General features: G+C 47.0%; 1 protein-coding gene and 1 long non-coding RNA gene across 5 annotated transcripts in view; one reads left to right on the top strand and one right to left on the bottom strand.

The window, feature by feature from the left end:
- Positions 1 to 22,714, top strand: part of INSR (insulin receptor) — a 145,624-nt gene that overhangs the window by 58,476 nt on the left and 64,434 nt on the right. The window lies entirely within an intron of this gene.
- Positions 6,358 to 18,996, bottom strand: LOC147368641 (uncharacterized). The gene is made up of 2 exons (XR_015166737.1): positions 18,876 to 18,996; positions 6,358 to 6,967 (listed from the first exon to the last, which is right to left on the bottom strand). It is a non-coding gene; the product is annotated as an uncharacterized LOC147368641 (long non-coding RNA).

The following is a 22,714-nucleotide window of genomic DNA, read 5'->3' as shown; positions in this document are numbered from 1 at the left end:
ATTACCCCTGTTTTACAGGTGGAGAAACTGAGGCACGAGAATTTGCAGGACCTCACAGAAGGGCAGGTAGAGTTGTTTATTGAACCCAGATCTGCCTGACCTCATAGTCTGAGCTCTGAGCCCTCTTTGGTGGCAGTTCTGTCCTGCTCCCCACTGGACTGGGGGCACCTTTTCCCCCTGTATGTCATCAGGGGTCAGCTCAAGGCCAGTTGAACTAAAGAAGTGTGTGAGGTCTGGCCTCTGGTTGTCACAATTCCCATGTGTTGTTGAGGTCACAGGCCGAAAAGCAACCATCGGGGATGCATTCGAGGAAATGCAAGGAATTTACTGGAAGGCAGCTTCCTAGGTAGCTCAGTGGTAAAGAATCCGCCTGCTAACGCAGGAAATGCAAAAGACGCATCCCTAGGTCGGAAGATCACTTGGAGAAGAGCATGGCAACCCACTCCGGTATTCTTGCCTGAAGAATCCCATGGACAGAGGAGCCTGGCAGGCTACAGTCCATGGGTTCGCAAAAAGTCAGACACCACTGCGCGCACTGGGGATTGGTGGATGTGAAGAATCAGGAAGCCTGAGTTTGAAGACTCTACAATTAAAAATTCCAACTCCCGAGCCAGACTGCCTGGGTTCAACTCCTGGCTCTGTCTACTATGACCTTGATGTGAGGATAATTTTAGACCTGATGTGGTGAATGAGAGGATGCAGATTCTCCTGTTACAATGCCTGGCATACGGCTGCCTACCATCATTGCTCCCTGAGTTAGTTTTTTTTTAATGGTAGTAAAATATATATAATGAGAATTATATCATTTTAACTATTTTAAGTGTCCATTTCAGTGACATTAGCTCCGTTTACACAGTTGTGCAAACATCCATCTCTAGAACCTTTTCATCTTCTCCAAAGTGAATCTCTGCCCCCATTAATAAACTTCTCACCCCTCCCCCAGCTCCTGGCCCCCATCATCTAACCTTATGTCTCTATGGCTCTGACTCCTCTTTTTGTGTCTGTCTTCTTTCACTAACCATCATGTTCTCAAGGTTCACCCATGGTGCAGCAGGTGTCAGAACCTCCTCCCTTTTTAAGGCTGAATAATATTCCTTGGCATGAATGGGCCACACTGGGTTTGCTTGGTCATCTGTTGATGGTGCTCCTTGGATTTTATTTATTTATTGTTTTTATGTAGACCATTTTAAACGTCTTTATTGTAATTTATTACAATGTTGCTTCTGTTTTTTTAATTATTCATTTATTTATTTTTGGCCATGCTGGGTCTTTGGCACTTTACGTGGGCTTTCTCTATTTGTGGAGAGTCGGTGGGGGAGCTACTTTTCATTGCAGTGCTCCGGCTTCTCACTGTGGTGGCTTTTCTAGTGGTGGAGCGTGGGCTCTAGGGCTCACGGGCTTCAGTAGTTGCTGCACGTGGGCTCAGTAGCTGTGGCTCCTGGGCTCTAGGGCACGTGGGCTTCGGTGGTTATGGTGCACAAATTTAGCTGCCTCGCAGCCTGTGGGATCTTCCCGTATCATGGATGAAACATGTGACTCCTCCATTGGCAGGCAGATTCTTTACTACAGAGCCACCAGTGAAGCCCCGATACTAATTCTTTGCCTACTTCCTCAACAGTGGGTTCTTGCGGTGCCCTGTAGTGGTTTGAGAAATTCTCAGTGTTCATTCCAAGCCTCACATTTTAAATGCAGAAACTTCTCTCTGACTCTGCATGCTTGTCTGCTAGGCTGGAAGCATCATGAGGGCAGCAGCCACAGGACATCTGTGGCCTGGCACATGGGCAGCTCCAAATTCTGACAAGTGAATGTTGCTTCACAAGTATGTGCAGGTTGGGAGCTGAGCTGGAGTTGCAAGACGTGGGGTGGGCGGACAACCAGAAGCTGGGGTGTGACCACAGGGAGGCTTGGGGGAAGAGTGCCTCTGAAACTGTAAGTCAGGGATGGACAAGCACAGCCATTTCAGCCCCATCTGCTGTTCTGAATTTCCTCTGCCTTTACTTCTGGTGGGGCTTTTACTAATGGTAAAAAACCCACCTGCCAATGCAGGAGATGTAAGAGACTCGGGTTCAATCCCTGGAGGAGGGCATGGCAACCCACTCCGGTATTCTTGCTTGAAGAATCCCCATAGACTGAGGAGCCTGGTGGGCTACAGTCCATGGGGTTAGACATGACTGAAGCAACTTAGCACGCATGCACACCTCTGGTTAGGCTCTAAGGCCGGGGGCACAGAGGGTAATTCTGGTTCTCACTGGAGGGTGATCATGGAAATAAATGTCTGGGGATGTCTGTGGTTGTGACAACTGCGGGTGATGAGGTGCTCTTGGCATTTGGTGGAGGGGGATCAGGGATGTTGCTCCACACCCTGCAATGCCCACCTCCACCTCCAATCCCAGAGAATGGTCCGGCCCCACATGTCAACCCAAGTTAAGAAACTGCACTCTAAGACCATAGCGATGGCATCATCAGTCTGAGAGACTGGTCCAAGTCTGTGACTTGGGATAGTTACCAGGTGTGAAACTGGCAAGAATAAAGGGAGGGGGTGTTAGCAGGGGTCCTGTCCCTCCTCAATGATCCAGTATCCCCTCCAGAGCCCTGTTTGCTGCCTCTTGCCCATGGCTGCTCCCTGGATAAGCAGATTGGTCCAGCTCGCGTCCATGGGGACAGCTTCCGGCTGCATGACATCGCCTTGCAGCTCTCCCTCCGTGGGAGAGGAGACAGCTGTTCCCTGCTTGGGCCTCCTGCGTACATGTGTTTGTGCATGTTTTGGTTCCGAGGGTCAGTGGGTTGTGTGCTTTGCTTTGTCCTCAGTTAACTTAATTTGTTGCTAATAATAAAATCTGGAACTTACCTGGCCCTGAAGCCCTGGGTCATTCATTGAGGAAGCTTGGCACACACATCCTTCTCAAAGGCTGCCTGTGGAAAAGGTAGAGGATGGAGTGAAATTCTTCTCGGGGACAGAAGGGTTGGCAGGACCAGCTCCTGAAAGTTGAATTCAGCGTATTTCTAAACAAAGAAACAACTTGATCCCAAAGGGGTCAATTATTCTAGAATTACCTGGTTGTTTCAAGGGCAGTTTGATGGAAGTTTCTGGATGGGGGACCTTGGGGGCACAAAATAAAAGGCAGCATCAGAGGGGAAAAAACCACCTAAGTAATATAGTATTTTTTCTTTCTTTTTAATAAATTTTATTGATGTGTACTACTACTACCAAGTCACTTCAGTCGTGTCTGACTCTGTGCGACCCCATAGATGGCAGCCCACCAGGCTCCCCCATCCCTGGGATTCTCCAGGCAAGAACACGAGTGGGTTGCCATTTCCTTCTGCAATGCATGAAAGTGAAAACTGAAAGTGAAGTCGCTCAGTTGTGTCTGACCCTCAGCGACCCCATGGACTGCAGCCTACCAGGCTCCTCCGTCCATGGGATTTTCCAGGCAAGACTACTGGAGTGGGGTGCCATTGCCTTCTCCGAGTTGATGTATAATACTATGTTAAGTTACTGGTGTGCTGGGAAAGATTGAGGGCAGGAGGAGAAGGGGACGACAGAGGATGAGATGGTTGAATAGCATCACTGACTGAATGCACATGAGTTTGAGCAAGCTCTGGGAGATGGTGTAGGACAGGGAAGCCCGGTGTGCTGCAGTTTGTGGAGTTCCAAAGAGTCGGACACGACGAGCAACTGAATAACAACAACAAATGGTGTACAATATCATAATTCACAATTTTTAAAAGTTATACTTCATTTAGAGTTATTGTAAAATATTAGCTATATTTCCCATGATATATATCTGTGAGTGTTAGTCACTCAGTCGTGTCCAACTCTTTGTGAACCCATGGACTGTAGCCCGCAGGCTCTTCTGTCCATGGGATTCTCCAGGCAAGAATATTGGAGTGGGTTGCCATGCCTTTCTCCAGGGGATCTTCCTGACCAAGGGATTGAAACCAGGTCTCCTGCGTTGCAGCCATATTCTTTACTGTTTGAGCTACCAGGGAAGCCTTGATATATAAGATATCTTTGTATCTTAATTTAAAGGGTTTTTTTTTTTTTTTTTGGCCGCAGTACTTGGCCTTTGGGATCTTAGTTTCCCAACTAGGATTCGAACTGGAGCCCAAGCAGTGAAAGCGTGCAGTCCTCACTACTGGACTGCCAGAGAATTCTCCTTGTATCTTATTTTATACACAATACTTTGTACCTCTTAATCCCCTCTCCTTGTGTTGTCCCTTCTCTTTCCCTCCATTCAACCTGTTTTTAATATTTATTTATTTTTGGCTCCATCGGGTCTTAGTTATGGCATGTGAGATCTTTGATGCAGTGTGCAGGCTTCTCTCTAGTTGCAGATCTCGGGCTCCAGAGTGCGTGGGCTCTGTAGTTTGTTGCACACATGTGTGCTAAGTAACTGCAGTCATGTCTGACTCTTTCAGACCCTATTGACTGTAGCCCACCATACTCCGCTGTCCATGGGATACTCCAGGCAAGAATACTGGAGTGGGTTGCCATGCCTTCCTCCAGGGGATCTTCCCAACCCAGGGATCAAACCTGCATCTCTTAAGTCTCTTGCATTGGCAGGTGGGTTCTTTACCACTAGCACTTACCTGGAAAGCCCATAGTTTGTGATAGGCAGGCTTAATTGCCCTGAGGCATGTAGGATCTTAGTTCTTCAACCTGGGATTGAATCCATGCCCTCTGCATTGGAAGGTGGATTCTTAACCACTGGGCCACCAGAGAAGTCCCCATTCAACCTATTTTTTAAAAGAGTATCATATATACCATTGTTAAGACCATTTAAAGAGATTTACAAGGAAAAGAAAGGCCTTTCCATGTCCACTCTCTCCCCAGAGGCAACCACCAGCCTGAGTTTCTTGTTCACCCCAGAAAGGAATTGGATGTGTACACATGTGTGAACACCTGCCTGCCCGTCTTTGACACAAAGACACTTTCTCTATCGCTCTGTGCCTTGGCTTTCTCCCTTAGTAACATTTCCTGAAAGTCATCTGAATCTTTTTCTTATGTGCCCACGGTCATTGGTAACATACTTACCAAACTCACAATCAATGGACATTTCCAGATCTTTGTTATTATCAATGGTGAAGCTGCTGAGTATCCTCATCCTTGAAAGGCACAGGATTTTTAAAAAATTTTAAATTGAAGTGCAGTTGATTTACAGTATTGTGTCAAACTCTGCTGTATAGCACAGTGACTCAGTTATACACGGATATTCCTTTTTTAAAAAGGTGTTCTTTTCCATGATGGTTTATCACAGGATACTGAATATAGTTCCCTGTGCTGTACAGTAGGGCCTTGTCCATATCAGTTTTTGTCCGCTCATCCCAACCTTCCAGTCCATCCCTCCCCCCATCTCCCTCCCCCATGGCAACCACAAGTCTGTTCTCTGTGTCTCTGAGTCTGTTTCTGCTTTGTAGATAGGTTTATTTGTGCCATATTTTAGATTCCACATATACATGATATCACATGGTATTTCTCTTTCTCTTTCTGACTTACTTCACTTGGTATGATCATCTCTAGGTCCATCCATGTTGGTGCAAATGGCATCCTTTTCATGGCTGAGTAATATTCCACTGTATAGATGTACTACACCTTCTTTATCCATTTCTCTGTTGATGGATATTTAGGTTGTTTTCGTGACCTGGCTATTGTAAATAGTGCTGCAGTGAACACTGGGGTGCGTGTATCTTTTTGGATTGCAGTTTTGTCCAGGTACTCGTGAGAGGTGTAGGGTTTTGTTTGGGACTGCTCACAGCATCCTGAGCCCTTGCTCTTGGACTGGAGGAGTGCAAGGGAAGCTGTATTCAAAGCAGAGGGTTAGGACTTTCGTATCTTAACCTGGAGTTATTCATTTTTATCTTCAAATCCACATGGCTCTTTCATGGCGTCAAATACACGACTTCTGCAGAGTCAATATCTGCATGCATTTAAGAGTGGAAGCCGGAGATGCCGAATGCATGCCTGGCCTCTGCACGTATCTCGGGTGAGGTGTGTTGCAAATTCATTGCTCTCCGCAAGGTGTGCTTGGAGAATTAAGCCTTAACTATGAAGGCAATTGGAAAAGGTGATGGCACCCCACTCCGGTACTCTTGCCTGGAAAATCCCATGGACGGAGGAGCCTGGTAGGCTGCAGTCCATGGGGTCGCAAAGAGTCGGACACGACTGAGCGACTTCACTTTCACTTTTCACTTTCATGCATTGGAGAAGGAAATGGCAACCCACTCCAACGTTCTTGCCTGGAGAATCCCAGGGACGGGGGAGCCTCGTGGGCTGCCGTCTATGGGGTTGCACAGAGTCGGACACGACTGAAGCGACTTAGCAGCAGCAGCAGCAACACAATTTAAGGGACTGAATTGAGCACACTGCAGATTTTTTTTAAATTTTATTTTTGTTTATTTGTTTATTTTGGTTGTGTGGGTCTTCACTGGTGTGTGTGATCTCTCTAGTTGCGGTGCACGGGCTTCTCATTGCAGTGGTTTTTCTTGTTGTGGAGCACAGGCTCTAGGGCACGCGGGTTTCAGTAGTTGCGGCATGTGCGCTCAGTAGCTGTGGCTCCCAGACGCTAGAGCACAGGCTCAGTAGTTGTGGTACACAGGCTTAGCTGCTCTGAGGCATGTGGGATCTTCCTGGATCAAGGATCGAACCTGTGACTCCTGCATTGGCAGGCAGACTCAACCACTGGGCCACCAGGGAAGTCCACATTGCAGGTTTTGAGTTTGCTTCTGTGCCATCTTGTCTCTGAGAAACACTCGAGGAGCTGGACTCTGAAAACTGCATCCAGCTGACACAAAACGCGAGCACGCACCTCAGACATCCACCAGCTCCCTTGCTGCCCTTCTTGAGTCATGAGCCACTACTGTCCACATCTGAGGTTCTGACTTGAAATCCAATTTCAGACAACCCTCCGTCTTTTCACCATCACTCATCGGCCGCCTGATGGGAAGAGCTGACTCACTGGAAAAGACCCTGATAATGGGAAAGATTGAAGGCAGGAGGACAAAGGGACAACAGAGGATGAGATGGTTGGATGGCATCACTGACTTAGTAGACATGAGTTTGAGCAAACTCTGGGAGATGGAGAAGGACAGGGAAGCCTGGTGTGCTGCAGGCCATGGGATCACAAAGAGCTGGACACAACTTAGCGACTGAACAACAACACAGGCTACAAACCTCCAACACCCACTTCTGCACAAGTAAACTTCAGGCCCTTTCAAAGTTAAGTGTCTTATAGCTTGCTGTGGTTGTGTATTTCTTTGCTTTTTTAAGAAAGATTTATTGATTTATTTTTGGCTCTGCTGGGTCTTCAATGCTGTGTGAAGATCATGGGCTCTAGGGCACGCACAGGCTTCAGCAGTTGTAGTTCGTGGGCTCTACAGAGAGGGCTCAGTAATTGTGGTGCATGGACTTGGCTGTTCCCCGGCATGTGGGATCTTCCCGGACCAGGGATCAAACTCATGTTCCGTGCATTGGTAGATGGATTCTTAATCACTAGACCACCAGGGAAGCCTGGTTGTGTATTTCTTAACATGTGTAAAACTGTTACTCTTTTTTAAAAACGTTAGATTCCTGTTTTATTATGTGCCACTGATGATGTCCTTGCCCGCTGTGGTCCTAACCTCATTTTTCCCATAAGTGTGGTGATTTTTAGGAATGCTTGTGTCGCTCTGGCACAGAAAGGGCTATCCTTCACTTCTCAGATAGTAGTAACAACGAGTCACAATGTGGCATTGCCCCATGGCCCAGCCCATGGCCGGGGAGACCTCAGTTTTGTCACCTCCAGGTCTGTGACTGGCCCCCATGTTTCCTGTGGGCTGGCAGAACACAGCCCACATGAGGACATCATTAGAGGCAGCAGCTACTGTTTGTGCAGTTCTTCATCTGTGCAGGGCTCTGGGGTCTGGCAGTGAATTCAGAAATGCAAGGTGCCTGCTCTCCTACAGCCCACAATCCCCTGGGCCTGGTGGTAGTAAACACAGCCACAGAGAGATGGACACAGCATTATAATTTCAGGTGGCAGTAAGTCCTGGAAGGAATTATGTTGGGGTGACAAGATGGGGTGAGCTGAGAGGGTCTCATTTAGAATAAAGAGTTTGGGGAAACGGAACCTCTTTATTCTTTAGAATAAAGAGGTCTGAGGCTGAGGTTTGAGCTGTAGATCAGGAAGAGGAAGGGGAAGCTGTCATGGGAGCCCTGGGGAGCAAAGTGAATTCTAGGTGCTCAGAACAGCACACGCAAAGGCCTTGAGGTTGCCTGGGGATTTTGAAGGAATATATTTTCTTTTTTTGTCTGTGCTGAGCAGCTTGTAGGATGTTAGTTGCCTGACCAGGGATTGAACTTGGACCCTTGGTGGTGAAAATGCAGAGTTCCAACCATTGGACCAACCAGGTAATTCCCTGGAACAGGTTTTTATTGCTTGGTTTTTCTGTGCCATGACTGAGGCACAGAATGGACCTCATAGCAACTCTATAAAGTGAGTGCCTAGGGATCTTCCATTTTATCAGTTCTAAAGGGGAAACCAAAGCTTGGAGAGGCTGAGACACTTACCCAGGAGCTTGGAGCCTGGGAGCCACAGAACCTACCTTGGATCTTACTCGATGGCCTAGTTTCTAACCACTGGCATGCTGCTGCTACTGCTAAATCGCTTCAGTCGTGTCCGACTCTGTGGGATCCCATAGATGGCAGCCCACCAGGCTCCCCCGTCCCTGGGATTCTCCAGGCAAGAACAGTGGAGTGGGTTGTTTGATAGAATCCCAAGTGGGATGTAAGGACCATTTGCCTCCCATCCCTCTGTTAGACCACCCTCCCTCAGCTTGGCAGCTGCCTCCTCTGCCTTGCTCTTGGAGGGGTGGCTGCCTCTGGCACCAGTGGCTACCTCTGGCCAGCATATATCTTGCCCCCCACCCCCCACCATTTCCATGGCTCTGACCTTTGGTTTTTCATACATGTGAGACTTGTCTTCCAAACCTGGTCAAGGTTATAATGTTTGTGAATATGCATACGTGTGTGTGTGTGTGTGTGTGTTTGTGTGACCCCCTAATTTGAATACAAGGTTTCTATTTGGATATCTGCTGTTTAATTTTCCAAGGTTTCCCCCCTCACAAAAGGAAAAATGCATTACGTTTTATCTTTGTATCCTGTGGAACCCTGTGAATAATGGGCAACTGGGGATGAGGATTGCCAAGGAAACAGATAGGAAGGAAATTCAGGGTGTGTTGGGGGGGTGTCTATTTGAGCACAAAGGTGCACTTTTGATCTTCAGATTTCAAAGTGGGAAAGTCAAGGTGAGGTGGGAGCAGGGGTGAGGAGTAAACCCAAGAACGTCCAGTGCACAGTTCTTCCTGGCAGCTACACTAGCTTCACGTGGCCCAGGATCAGCAATGTCTCAGAGGTGGGGTGTGTTGTCTTTTCCTTAGATCAGTCCCAAGAAGCAAACGTTTACAAGCCAAACACGGTGGTGGTTTTCTAGGGGGTGTAAGGGCAGGAAGAGGGTGGAGGCAGGTCTTCATCATAAAATCCCTTTCCACGTTCAAGACCCAACTCCTTGCCACGCTCTTTTCCTTAGCAGAGGGTGAGGACCCGTAACTGGTAGACCTGTGCTTTAGTTCAGCTTTGATCCTCTGCGTGAGAATTTCTTTCTTTCCAAGCTCCAAGCCCCCCCATCCAGCTTTCTTTTGGTGTCTATGTTTGTACGTGAAGGGACTAAGCTATACCTCTTATGCTGGGTCAGATTTGTCTTCGTTTGAGCCCGAAGTTGCTCGTGGCTCAAATTCTCAACCTTTCCCGGCGTTCCATAATCACAGGCCTTGGGGAGGAATGCATCCCATTGCCCTCCAATTATGGTTTCCTCAGGAGGCTATTAAATCTTGATTTCTGAGAGAAAAATTGGGCATCCCATGTTTTCCCTTTCAAGCCCTAGTGTTCTGCTACTGTGGGTGAGCCCTTCTAGAAACTTCCAAGTGGTTTCAGAGGCCATCAAGATATCACTGGGAATTGCAGTTATTTTATGATGGAGCTGGGCTTTAGAAAGAGCATAGGGGGTGTTTCTTTTTTTTTTTTTTTTTTTTTAGTTTTTATTGGAGTATAATTGCTTTACAATGTTGTGTTAGTTTCTGCTGTACAGCGGTGAATCAGCTACACATTTCCATATATCCCCTCTTTTTTTTGGGTTTCCTTCCCATATAGGTCACCCAGAGCCTTGAGTAGAGATCCCTGTGCTATACAATAGGTTCTCATTAGTGATCTATTTTTTACCTAGTATCTGCACCTCCAATACTTGGCTACCTGATATGAAGAGCTGACTCATTGGAAAAGACCCTGATGCTGGGAAAGAGTGAAGGCAAAAGGAGAAAGGGGCAGCAGAGGAAGAGATGGTTAAATAGCATCACCAACTCAGTGAACCTGAATTTGAGCAAACTCTGGCAGATAGCGAACAGAGGAGACTGGCATGCTGCAGTCCATGGGGGTCACAAAAAGTCAGACGTGAGTTAGGGATTGAATAACAACAACATAATAACAACATAGTATCAATAATGTATATATGTCAGTCCCAATTTTCCAATTCATTCCACTCTCCCCTTCCCCACTTGACGCTCAAATGTTTGTTCTCTATGTCCGTGTCTCTATTTCTGCTTCGCAAATAGGTTCTCTGCACCATTTTTCTACATTCCACATATATGTGTTAATATACAGTATTTGTTTTTCTCCTAATGACTTACTTCATTCTGTATGACAGTCTCTAGGTCCATCCATGTCTCTGCAAATGGTACAATTTCTTTTCTTTTTTTTGGTGGCTGAGTAATATTTTATTTAGCTGCTGCTGCTGCTGCTGCTGCTGCTGCTAAGTCGCTTCAGTCATGTCTGACTCCGTGCGACCCCAGAGACTGCAGCCCACCAGTATCCCCCGTCCCTGGGATTCTCCAGGCAAGAACACTGGAGTGGGTTGCCATTTCCTTCTCCAATGCATGAAAGTGAAAAGTGAAAGTGAAATCGCTCAGTCGTGTCTGACTCTTAGCGACGCCATGGACTGCAGCCCACCAGGCTCCTCCACCCATGGGATTTTCCAGGCAAGAGTACTGGAGTGGGTTGCCATTGCCTTCTCCGTATTTTATTTAGAGCCCTGGACAATTCTTTTAGGCTATTTCCTTTGGAGGAAGAGGTCAGTGTGGGGTTGATGGGAATGTGCAGAGATTGTGGGTTTGGATCTGGATGGACATGTAGAGGTGTTCAGCTGGGACCTTTCTGAGTTTGGCTGTGGGGCTCCTGAAGGGCAGGGACAGCCCATTCCTTGCTGCCTCCCGTGCCTGGCCTGGGGCTGCCTGAAGAGCAGGTATGTATGCCTTTGCATTTGTTAAACTGGATGTAGCACAGTGACAAGCTGGATTTGCAGCGTCAACCATCAGTCAAGATCAACAGTGATACTAAGTCCCAATCTGTCCCGCCCCCGATACCTGGCAGATTTGAGGAGCAACATGCAAAGGTGATGATGAACACAGTTTTCCCAAGAACACCTCAAGGGGGAGGAGACAAATGTTCTTCGAGCTTTAAATTTGATCACTTATGGGACCTCCCTGGTTGTCCAGTGACTAAGACTCTGGGCTCTCAGTGCAGGGGGCCCGGGTTTGAGCCCACACACCATAACTCAGAGTTTCAGTGCCAAAACTAAAGATCCCTTGTGACACAACTAAGACCCAGTCACATAAATGAATAAACATTAAAACATTTGGTTACTTAATCTATCCAATGCCCCTCCCCCATCCCATGTCGGAGATTGTTATAGCTATTGTACAAAGCAGACTGAGTGATCAGATACCTGAAATTGTTGCTGAATTGTGGCTAGTGCTGATGACACCTTTGAAAACCCCCCAAGGGTCCAGGTGCTATGCTATATTATCTTGTCTGATGCTCAAGAGAGCCCCAGGTACTGTGACTGTCCCTGTGTCTGCATGGTGGAACCAAAGCACAGAAAATGGAGTCACGTGGAAGTGGCTGCTTCCACTCCAAACCCAGGTCTGCCTGACTCCATGATTCGTTGTGCTCCACATGCAGGGTGATGTGAAGCTGTAGATCCCAGGTCTGATGGGAGGGCCTTGAGAGACCAGATTGAGACACTCTGAGCACATCACACCTTCCCCATCCCAGGCCTGGAGGTTGAGGGACCAGGGTGCTTGGTGGACGGTCCATCTGTCTATCAGCTTGATCACACGACAAAGATGGAGAAGGGAGAACTGGGAGGACTAAGGGAAGGCAGAAAGCTCAGCCAGAAAGCGGCATTTGGCTCTCTGGCTGTTCAGTGCAAGAAAGAAAACACTTTAGCTTTTGCAGAATAATCTGAGGAAATTAACAGGTTAGGCGTGTTCCAGCCCTGCTGTGAATTTGCTTAGAGTATCAGCACAATTTGTTACAAAATGTGCTTGATTTGTAGCTAAAGTTCTTGTGCTGGTGCACTGATTTCTGTCTGTCTCCCCAGGAGGCAGTGGAACTGTGTGTGCTCTATTCACAGTCTTGTGTTCAGAGCTCTGATGCTGCCTGCCACTCTGTAGGAGCTCAGAGCTGTTGGTCCAGGGACCTAGAAGGAAGATGGTGATAGGATTGGCAACACTATGGGTGTTGCTGCCTAGTCAACTTTTTAATTAAGAAACTAAGAATCCTAGTCAGAGAGCCTGTCTGTAAAGGTCAAAGGGTTTTCTAGGACATCTCCATGGTGTGGAAAACAATCTGCTGCTGCTAAGTCACTTCAGTCGTGTCCGACTCTGTGCGACCCCATAGACGGCAGCCCACCAGGCTCCCCCGTCCCTGGGATTCTCCAGGCAAGAACACTGGAGTGGGTTGCCATTTACCTGTGAGTAAATACTGGCTGGAGAGCGAGGGTGTGGCTGCTCTTGATCCTGGTGGGGAAAGAAAATTCCTCCATGGTCCTCCTGTATGCATGTAAAAGAGACTTCTTATCAATGAGCTTTCTCCCCAAAAGGGGACTTTGTCTGAGAGCAGAAATGCTACTCATCTTTCTTCGAATGTTCTTAGAAGTACCTTGCATCCAGTTGGATGGACAAGCATTTTGCTGTTGTTGTTCAGCTCCTTAGTCGTGTCCAACTCTTTGTGACCCCACGGACTGCAGCATGCCAGGCTTCCCTGTCCATCACCATCTCCCGGAGTTTGCTCAAACTCCTGTCCACTGAGTCGGACAAGCATTTACACAGCTTTAATTTCCTTCGTGCATTTCTCCCAAGTGTGTGCCGGGGCTTGGCAGCATAAACAGAAGCAGAGTCAGGAAGTTCCAGGTGTACAAGGTGCTTACTCAGGTAGATGGAGGGCTGCAAAGTGGGTCCAAAGAGCCAGTAAAGTCTGAGGGTCCAGTGGCAAAGGGACAAACACATTCTTTTCATAAGTCAAAATAAACATGGGCAGGAAATGGGTGCCCCCCCATCCGCATCGGAGAACTCCATCTTTTTCTAATAGAAGAGCCGTGTCTGAAGTGTACACATGGGGGTGTCCCAGGAATACCTGCTGGGCTCCCGGAATGGACACGCCACATGGAGCTTTTAGATGGAAAAATAAAGCAGCCAGGCTGGCTTCAAGAACCAACTCAATAAGGAAATGAGTCGAGTGTTGTGTCTCTTTGGTCACGATGGAATTTAAAATAGGTGTTTTTTCATTCTGACGAATGATTCCATTTCACGATGTCTCCACAGAAAGGCAGTACGTTCTCCTGTTTACTCTTGTCCTTTAGGAGTTGAGGATATTTTCTCTGTTCCCTGTCTCTCTGCTTAGCCTCTGCCAGCGCGTGGGTGTAGCAACTCCCGGGAAACTGGCTTCTGGTGACCTGTACATTATTCAAGACCACCGTGTTCTTGTTACTGGGAAGCCATCAGTCATATGAATGGACCTTTTTATGGTTGAGATTGTCCCCAGGGAAACCCTCCTTGCAATTCAGGCCTTCCACAGTGACAGATTTCAGACTCTGACATTTCTCATTCCCACTCTGTTGTTCCCATGGATGCTATGGTTCTCTCTCTCACTTCTCCCCACTAGAAAATGGTTATACAAGATCCCAATGCTGGGAAAGATTAAAGGCAAGAGGAGAAGGGGCGACAGTGGGTGAGATGGCTGGATGGCATCACTGCCTCAATGGACATGAGTTTGAGCAAACTCGGGGAGATAGTGAAGGACAGGGAAGACTGGCATGCTGTAGTCCATGGGGTTGAAAAGAGTCAGACATGACTTACGACTGAACAACAGCAACAATTAACACAACATTGTAAATTAATTCTACTTTGATTAAAAAAAAAAAGGAAAGAAAATGGTTATACCTAATCCCAAAAACGACACAGAAAATGTAAACATGTGGGCAAATATCAACGAGAAAAATATGCATGGAATTCAAGGCAGCAGGTATCAAGGAAAGAAGGAGAGAGGTTTTGCATTAAGTGGAGGGACAATCTTTAAATGAGGGTCAGGTATGCATAGAACCAACTTCAGAGAACAAATTGCAGGAAATAAGAGGAGAATTAAGAAACCTCAGGGGAGATACAAACAGAGCCTTGATCATGTAGATAAATCTCAATTAAGGAACAAGGAGTTTGAATAATATGGTTAATAAGATCATGGTAACAGATATGGGCTGGACTTTGTATTCTGCAAACAATACACATTTTAAAGTGCTCTTGGAATATTTAGAAAAACTAATCATCTGTTAAATCTCAAGGGGAAAAAAAACCCAATTCTTTCCAAAAAGCAGACATTGAACTGCCTAATCTCTGGCTGTAAGTAAACATAACTGGAAATTAATTTTTAAAAGCTTAACCAAACAACAATTCAAGACAAACTCCTACCATGTGATAATTAAAAACAATACAGAATTCTTAACTTTGGTCAAATTCAGAACTCAACACTGCAAGGATAGATGTTTTAGAAGACAGCGGAGATGTGAACACAGACTTAAATGATTAAACAGAGAAATGAGACAACGAATAATGAAGCAAATCTACACAGGAAGAAGGAAATAATCAATTAGTGGGGACTCACTGATTAGAAAACAAACAGAACTGACAATTTCAAAACTGGATCTTTTAGAGCTGCAATATGCAATAGGGTAGCCATTAGCTACAGCAAAATTAATTGCTTCTCAGTCATGTCAGTTGGTTTCCAGCACTTGGTGGCTACACATGACTAGTAGTAGTAGTGTTACTTGCTTAGTTGTGTCTGACTCTTTGTGACTTCATGGACTGTAGCTGGCCAGGCTCCTCTGTCCATGGAATTCTCTAGGCAAGAATACTGGAGTGGACTGCCATTCCCTTCTCCAGGGGATCTTCCTGACCTGGGAATCAAACCTGTGGCTCCTGCATTGCAGGCCGATTCTTTACCATCTCAGCCACCAGGGAAGCCCCTGCTGCTGCTGCTGCTGCTGCTGCTGCTAAGTCACTTCAGTTGTGTCCGACTCTGTGCGACCCCATAGACTGTGCAGCCCACCAGGCTCCCCCGTCCCTGGGATTCTCCAGGCAAGAACACTGCAGTGGGTTGCTATTTCCTTCTCCAATGCATGAAAGTGAAAAGTGAAAGGGAAGTCGCTCAGTCGTTTCCCCGACTCTTAGCGACCCCATGGACTGCAGCCTCTAGTGACTACCAAATTCCACAGTACAGATACAGATCTTCTCTGTCAATGCAGACTGTTTATTGGGCAGTGCTATCTTAGCATGAAGACTATAGTGTAACTAAGGGAAAAAATATGTGGAAAGAATAAATATATATTAATAAAGACAGAACATGGAAATGTAACAAAACCCACAAAAAGATTATAAAGCCAGCTCTGGTAATAAATAACTTGCAAAATATTATTAAAATAACCATTTACTGGTTTAAGTGCTCATCTTATTTAGGTTAAGTTTTTAGTTTAGTTGATAATTTGTGTCTGACTCTTTTGTGACCCCATGGGATTTCCCAGGCAAGAATACTGGAGTGCGTTGCCATTTCCTTCTCCAGGGGATCTTCCCAATGCAGGGATCGAACCCATGTCTCCTGCATGGCAGACGAATTCTTTACCACTGAGCCACCAGGAGTTTAAGTTAGTCACTTCCTTTCACAAGAAATTAAAGTTCTGAATTTGCCCCTAAGAACAGCTATGCCTGAATCTCATAAGTTGTGCTCTTTTGTTGTTAATTTCTAAATAGCCTGTAAAAGTTACATTGACTCAAGAAGCAGTAGGCTAAAACTCAGTAACTTTTAAAAAGTCATTGCTACAGTTAATTGCCTAAAATGTGTATGGATTACATATATACATGAGGGAAATTTTCCAAAATATCCATAAGAAACAAGGCACTTTAACAAGAGTAGTTTTAAGGAGCAGGTCGGCGGTGGGGTCGGGGGTTGGTTTGAAGTGCAACTTAGCAATGGGAGACACAGTCAATCACGTGCAGAAGCTCTGACATCCTGGACTCACACCGCAGATCCAGATGGTCCAAGTCTGAGTACCTACCTAGCTTCTTTTCTTAGTTCTTCTTGTGAGTCTTGTGCACCTGCCCAAGGTGGAGACTTGGGAGTTATCCATGTTGATAAGCCTGATAACCCCACCTCCCCTGATGGCTTCAGACGTCAGCCTCTTTCTCACTGTTCCCTCTTGTCTTCTTTATCCAGCTACCAGAGAACCAGAATACTGACCCTGAATGTGGATCTGAAAGTGAAAGTCACTCAACCCCACAGACTGTAGTCCTCCAGGCTCCGCTGTGCATGGGATTCTCTAGGCAAGAACACTGGAGTGGGTAGCCATTCCCTTCTCCAGGGAATCTTCCTGACCCAGGGATCGAACCCGGGTCTCCTGCATTGGCAGGCAGATTCTTCTTTACCATCTGAGCCACCAGGGAAGCCCGAATGTGCATCTGGTGGTATCTTGTTCTGGCTGAAGCCCTTCTTTGGCTCCTCCTGTGATGCAAAGTCCAAGCCCCTCGGCTCCCTAACCGTCCCATCTGGCCCGATGTCCCACACCTTTTCCTCTGTACTTTGCCCTTCATCAGCTCTGAACTCTTTTATGCTTAATGCAGCCCTGTTGATTCACACATTTGCATGTACTGTCCGTCTCTTGCTGGAATAAAACCAGTCACCTGATTCCCTCCACTTTTTTTTCTCCCCTGTGAGTTTTACTGTGCACCTTGTGTGTGTGCATGGCACTGGGATGCAGTAATTCGACAGATGCAGTAATAAACCTCCCCTTCTCAGGACTTTCTTGGTGTCTCAGAAGGTAAAGAGTCTGCCTGCAGTGCAGGAGACCCAGGTTCGATCCCTGGGTCAGGAAGATGCCCTGGAGGAGGGAATGGCAACCCACTCCAGTATCCTTGCCTGGAGGATCCCATGGACAGAGGAGGCTGATGGGCTACAGTCCATAGGGTCCCAAAGAGTTGGACACAACTAACACTTTCACTTTTTTCCCTTTCTTCTGGCTTGCCTGTTTCTTTTGTGCATCCTAGGAGAGAAGAGATAATGTCTCCATCCCTTTCTGCAACCCAATGCCAAGGGCCCAAATCCAGATGGGCCAGAGTAAGAAACACCATGAATTAAACCCGCAGTATATCCATGGTGCTGCACCCTGGTCCTAGTCTCCCTGAGACCTGGGTTCCAACTGGCCCGGCTGCTTGCTAGCTGAACTGGCATTTAGCACAGCAGCCCTTATGTGCTTCAGTGTCTCCATCTATAATGGCGGTGGTTGTTCGAATAATAGTGTTAGTAAGAGCTTATTAACTGATATAGGTTGAATGTTGTATTCAGCAAACGGAATATATATCTTAAAGTGTATTCACGTGGAATGGGTGGGGGTGGGGGGACGTTAGAGAATGGCCATTCACTGCTTGGGTCTACAGGAATTGCAAGCAAAGGTGTGCTGCGTGCTTAGTTGCTCAGTCGTGTCTGACCCTTTGCGACCCCATGGGCTGTAGCCTGCCAGCCTTCCATTCCTCTGTCCATGGAATTCTCCAGACAAGAATACTCGAGTGGGTGGCCATGCCTTTCTCCAGGGGATCTTCCCAACTCAGGGATCGAACCCACGTCTCCCGCGTTGCAGGATTCTGAGCCACTGGGGAAGCCCAGGCAAGCATATGTGGGCATCTTCAAATGTGGGGGCGAGAGGGAACATTGGTTGGAGGGCACTCCGAAAACAAACCTTGTAAGTTTTCTTAGGAATGTAATTTATGAGCATGGTGTTCAGTATTCTGGGCGCGTCGAGGGTAGACATCTCGAGAGTAGGGTCGGAGAAGAGTGCGGACTCTCCCTGCCACACCCCCTAGCCCCCAAGTTGGCAGATTGTGCTGTTGGACCCTGGCGAGCCGATGCCCCTCTCTGGGCTCCTCCCGAGTGAGGCCTGGGGCCAGGGCCCCCCTCGGCCATCCCGGGCGCTGCCTGCCACGCGGTGACCCGATCTCCTCCCGGGCACACGCCCAGTTCCGTGCGCGGCCCAAGCCACACGGCGGCTGCTCGAGGCGGTCCGCACACTCGGTTTCACCTTTTCTTTAATTTCTTCCAAACTCCCATCCTCTGCGGGCCTGCCCTGCAAGGTTTGAACCCTCGGAAGGGGCCCCCTCCTGGGGCCCCAGGCGCGGACCGCCCGGCGGCGGTCACAGCCAGAGCGCCAGTCGGGCGAGCCGAGCCCCGCGCGCCCGAGGGGCGGGGCCAGAGCCCCAGCAGCACGCCCGCCCATTGGCTGAGCGCGAGGGCGGCGCTGAGGCTGCCGCCACCGCCCGGCCCGGATTCCACGGAGCGGAGCGCACCTCGGGCTTTGTGCTTCCCTGCTGCAGCCAGCTTGCGGAGGGCGGGGCTTCTCCCACCGTGGGTCCGCCCCTCATGAACACACACACAAACACACACACAAACACACATATAGATGTTTGGAACTCACCAATCTTGAGGCTGCCGAGGCGGGGAGCCACCTCCACCCCACGCCCGCCCCTTGAGGCTCCGCCTTCGTCTTCACGCGCCGTATTTCTGCGAAGAGCTCCGCCACTCGAGTCCAAAAGCATCTGGGAAGATGTTCGCGCAGGCGGGGGTGGCCTTGTCGGAGGAGGAAAGTGGAGTGGGGAGCTTCTTTGCTTCAAGAACGCGAGCTCCTGCGGTCGCGGCTTCTCAAGGAGCGCAGACCCTAAAGGGCGTCTGGACAGTTGACCACCTAAGCTGTCAAAAGTCACTCAGTCCCCCTATCCCACCGTTAAATCAACTGGATTCCAAGGGAGGAATTTACCGAGAAGGTGCTGCCCGCGCCCGGGGGCTTCGGGGACTTCGGGGACTAGAACCTCCGCTGTCAGAGTCTGGGGCGGACGCGAGGGAGAAAGTCATAGGATGGACTTTAAGGAGTTTGTAAAATTCACACTTTCAGGGAGGGCCTCGGAGCCCTGCGGTTAATGTGTCCGCCGGTCTATGACGCCACTGTTCCGTTTGGAAATTTCTGGAAAGCAGTAATTTTTGGAATAATAAATCGAGCTTTTTTTTTTTTTTAACTACAGGCTTTGGAAAGGAGGGCAATGTAGCAAAATACTATTAACATATGTTGTGATATGGAAAAATTTAATACTGTTTTTTTTTTTTAAGTTTTCTTTTTACCATATAACATCTTAACTGAGAAAAACCAAATTGATTTGAACTTAAAAAGGCAAAGAAACCAAAAGTGGGTGTATTTTTATAAGTAAGTCATTTACCTCTCGGTCTTTGTCCCACTATTCTAGCTTTTAACCTTGCTTGGATATAAATTGGTAACTTTTAATTTTGATGTAGTTTGCAAGTTGACAGAAAAGCCTCAAGAATTGTACCAAATTCACTAGTTTTACCTCTTTGATTTTAGTATCTGTCTCGTGGATTTATGTGTACACATTATATATATATATGTAAAGAGAGAGCTTTCCCCCCCCGAATCATCTGAGAGTCAGAGGCAGGCAGGTGTATCGTTCCTTTGCCTTTAATTCCTGGGGGTTATATTCTAAGAACAAGAAAATGCTCTTACACAACCGTGGTACAATGTTTAAAATCAGGGCATTAACACTGATGCAATATTTGAATCCACAATCTATTAAATAAATTTCATCCATCGTCTCAGTGTTGCTTGTCCTCAATAATATTACTTCCTGCTCCTGGTCCAGATTCCAATCTCAGAAAACACTTGGTAGTCAGTTACTTTGATTGTTGATTTTGTACTAAGGCAAAAAAAAAAAAAAGATCATAAGAGAAAACTTTGTAAAGCTCTCTCAGATGTCTGTCGGCTATTCTGACAGTCACTAGAGGAATATTTGGGAGTAGAATGATATAATGGATCAAAAACTTTTCTTAATCATCTAGCAGAGTTTTTTAATGTACTTTTATTTTTAAATTTTTATTGAAGTATCCTTAATTTATAGTGTTGTGTTAGTTTCAAGTGTCCAGCAAAATGATTCAGTTATACTAAAAAAATGTATTTTTAAATAGATGTCAATTTCAGAAGGGTGTACCCATACATAGGAAAAATGAAAAATCAATTTGTGCTTATATGTGAGTATGCTGCTATGCACCCTCTACTTCATCTACATTTCCTTTTCCACAAGAAGTCATGGGGCACATTTCCTGTGTCCCTTCCAGGGGGACATATGTCCCATTCATCCTTTTCTTTCCCCCTCATTTGAAAATGTAATTTCCATGCAGCAGAATTCTGTGTTTCAGTGTAATGTTCTGTGGGATCCTTGTTCCCTAATGAGGGATCAAACCCGTGCCCCCTGCATTGGAAGTCTTAGAGTCTTAACCACTAGACCTCCAGGGAAGTCTTATTTTGACTGATTATTGGGCTTCCCTGGTGGCTCGGATGGTAAAGAGTCTGCCTGCACTGCAGGAGACCCGGATTCAATCCCTGGGTCAGGAAGATCCCCTAGAGAAGGGAATGGCAACCCACTCCAGTATTCCATGGACAGAGGAGCCTGGTGAGCTACAGTCCAGGGAGTGGCAAAGAGTTGGACACAACTGAGCAACTAACACTTTTTTCTTTATTGTCATGTAACCACCACTACAGTCAAGGTATGGGATGGTCTGGTCACTCCCCCGCTGCAAATTTCTTTCTGTTGCTTGCAGTCAGCCTTCTCCAGTTCCAGCCCCTGGTTACCACTGATGTGTCCGTTGTCCCTAGAGTTTTGCTTTTCCCAGGATGTCACATAAAGGGAATCATAGAATGTGTATCTTTGGAGACTAGCTTTTCACACTCAAAATGATGCATTTGAAATTCATCTCCGTGTTGTGGGAATCAGCAGTTAAATTAAAAAAAATTTTTTGGGGGAGTAAAGTTGCTTTACAATGTTGTGTTAGTGTTTGCTGTACAACACAGTGAATCAGCTATATGAATACATGTGTGTGTGTGTGCTCAGTCATGTGCTTTGCAACTCCATGGACTGTAGCCTGCCAGGCTCCTCTGTCTGTGGAATTTTCCAGGCAAGAATACTAAAGTGAGTTTCCTACTCTAGGGATCTTCCTCACCCAGGGATTGAAACTGCGTTTCTTACATCTCCTGAATTGACAAGCAAGTTCTTTACCGCTAGTGCCACCTGGGAAGCCCCATGTATACATATATTCCCCCTTCTTTTTGGATTTCCTTCCCATTTAGGTCACCACAGAGCGCTGAGTAGAGTTCCCTGTAGTATACAGTAGGTTCTCATTAGTTATCTATTTTATACTTAGTAGTGTATATATGTCAATCCCAAAGAAAAAAACAAATGTCAGATATTAACGCATATATGTGGAATCTAGAAAAATGGTACAGATGAACGTATTTGCAAAGCAGAAACAGAAAACAAATGTATGGACACCGGGGGGGAAAGGGGTGGTGATGGTGGGAGATTGGGACTTAATTCTTTTTTGACTGCTCTCTAGAGTTCATTGTCGGAGAAGGCATGGCAACCCACTCCAGTACTCTTGTATGGAAAATCCCATGGATGGAGGAGCCTGGTGGGCTGCAGTCCATGGGGTCGCCAAGAGTTGGACACAACTGAGCGACTTGACTTTCACTTTTCGCTTTCTTGCATTGGAGAAGGAAATGGCAACCCACTCCAGTGTTCTTGCCTGGAGAATCCCAGGGACAGAGGAGCCTAATGGGCTGCTGTCTATGGGGTCACACAGAGTCGGACACGACTGAAGCGACTTAGCAGCAGCAGCAGAGTTCATTGTATGGAGATACAGTGTTTATCCATTCCCCAGCTGAGGGATATTTAGTTTGGTTTCCAGTTTTACGACCAACCTAGACAGCATATTAAAAAGCAGAGACATTACTTTGCCAACAAAGGTCCGTCTAGTCAAGGCTATGGTTTTTCCAGTGGTCATGTATGGATGTGAGAGTTGAACTATAAAGAAAGCTGAGCGCCGAAGAATTGATGCTTTTGGAGTGGAGCAGTGGTGTTGGAGAAGACCGTTGAGAGTCCTTTGGACTGCAAGGAGATCCAACGAGTCCATTCTAAAGGAAATCAGTCCTGGGTGTTCACTGGTAGGACTGATGTTGAAGCTGAAACTCCAATACTTTGGCCACCTGATGCGAAGAGCTGACTCATTTGAAAAGACCCTGATGCTGGGAAAGATTGGGGGCAGGAGGAGAAGGGGACGACAGAGGATGAGATGGTTGGATAGCATCACCGACTCAATGGACATGAGTTTGGGTGGACTCCGGGAGTTGGTGATGAACAGGGAGGCCTGGCGTGCTGCAGTTCATGGAGTCACAAAGAGTCGGACACAACTGAGCGA

The sequence above is a fragment of the Bos grunniens genome, chromosome 7 (assembly GCF_055505025.1).
Source record: "Bos grunniens cultivar Pamir isolate PY7600 chromosome 7, Bosgru_T2T1.0, whole genome shotgun sequence".
Taxonomy (NCBI): domain Eukaryota; kingdom Metazoa; phylum Chordata; class Mammalia; order Artiodactyla; family Bovidae; genus Bos; species Bos grunniens.
Note: the sequence above shows the minus strand (reverse complement) of the source record. Positions and strands in the feature narration are given on the sequence as shown.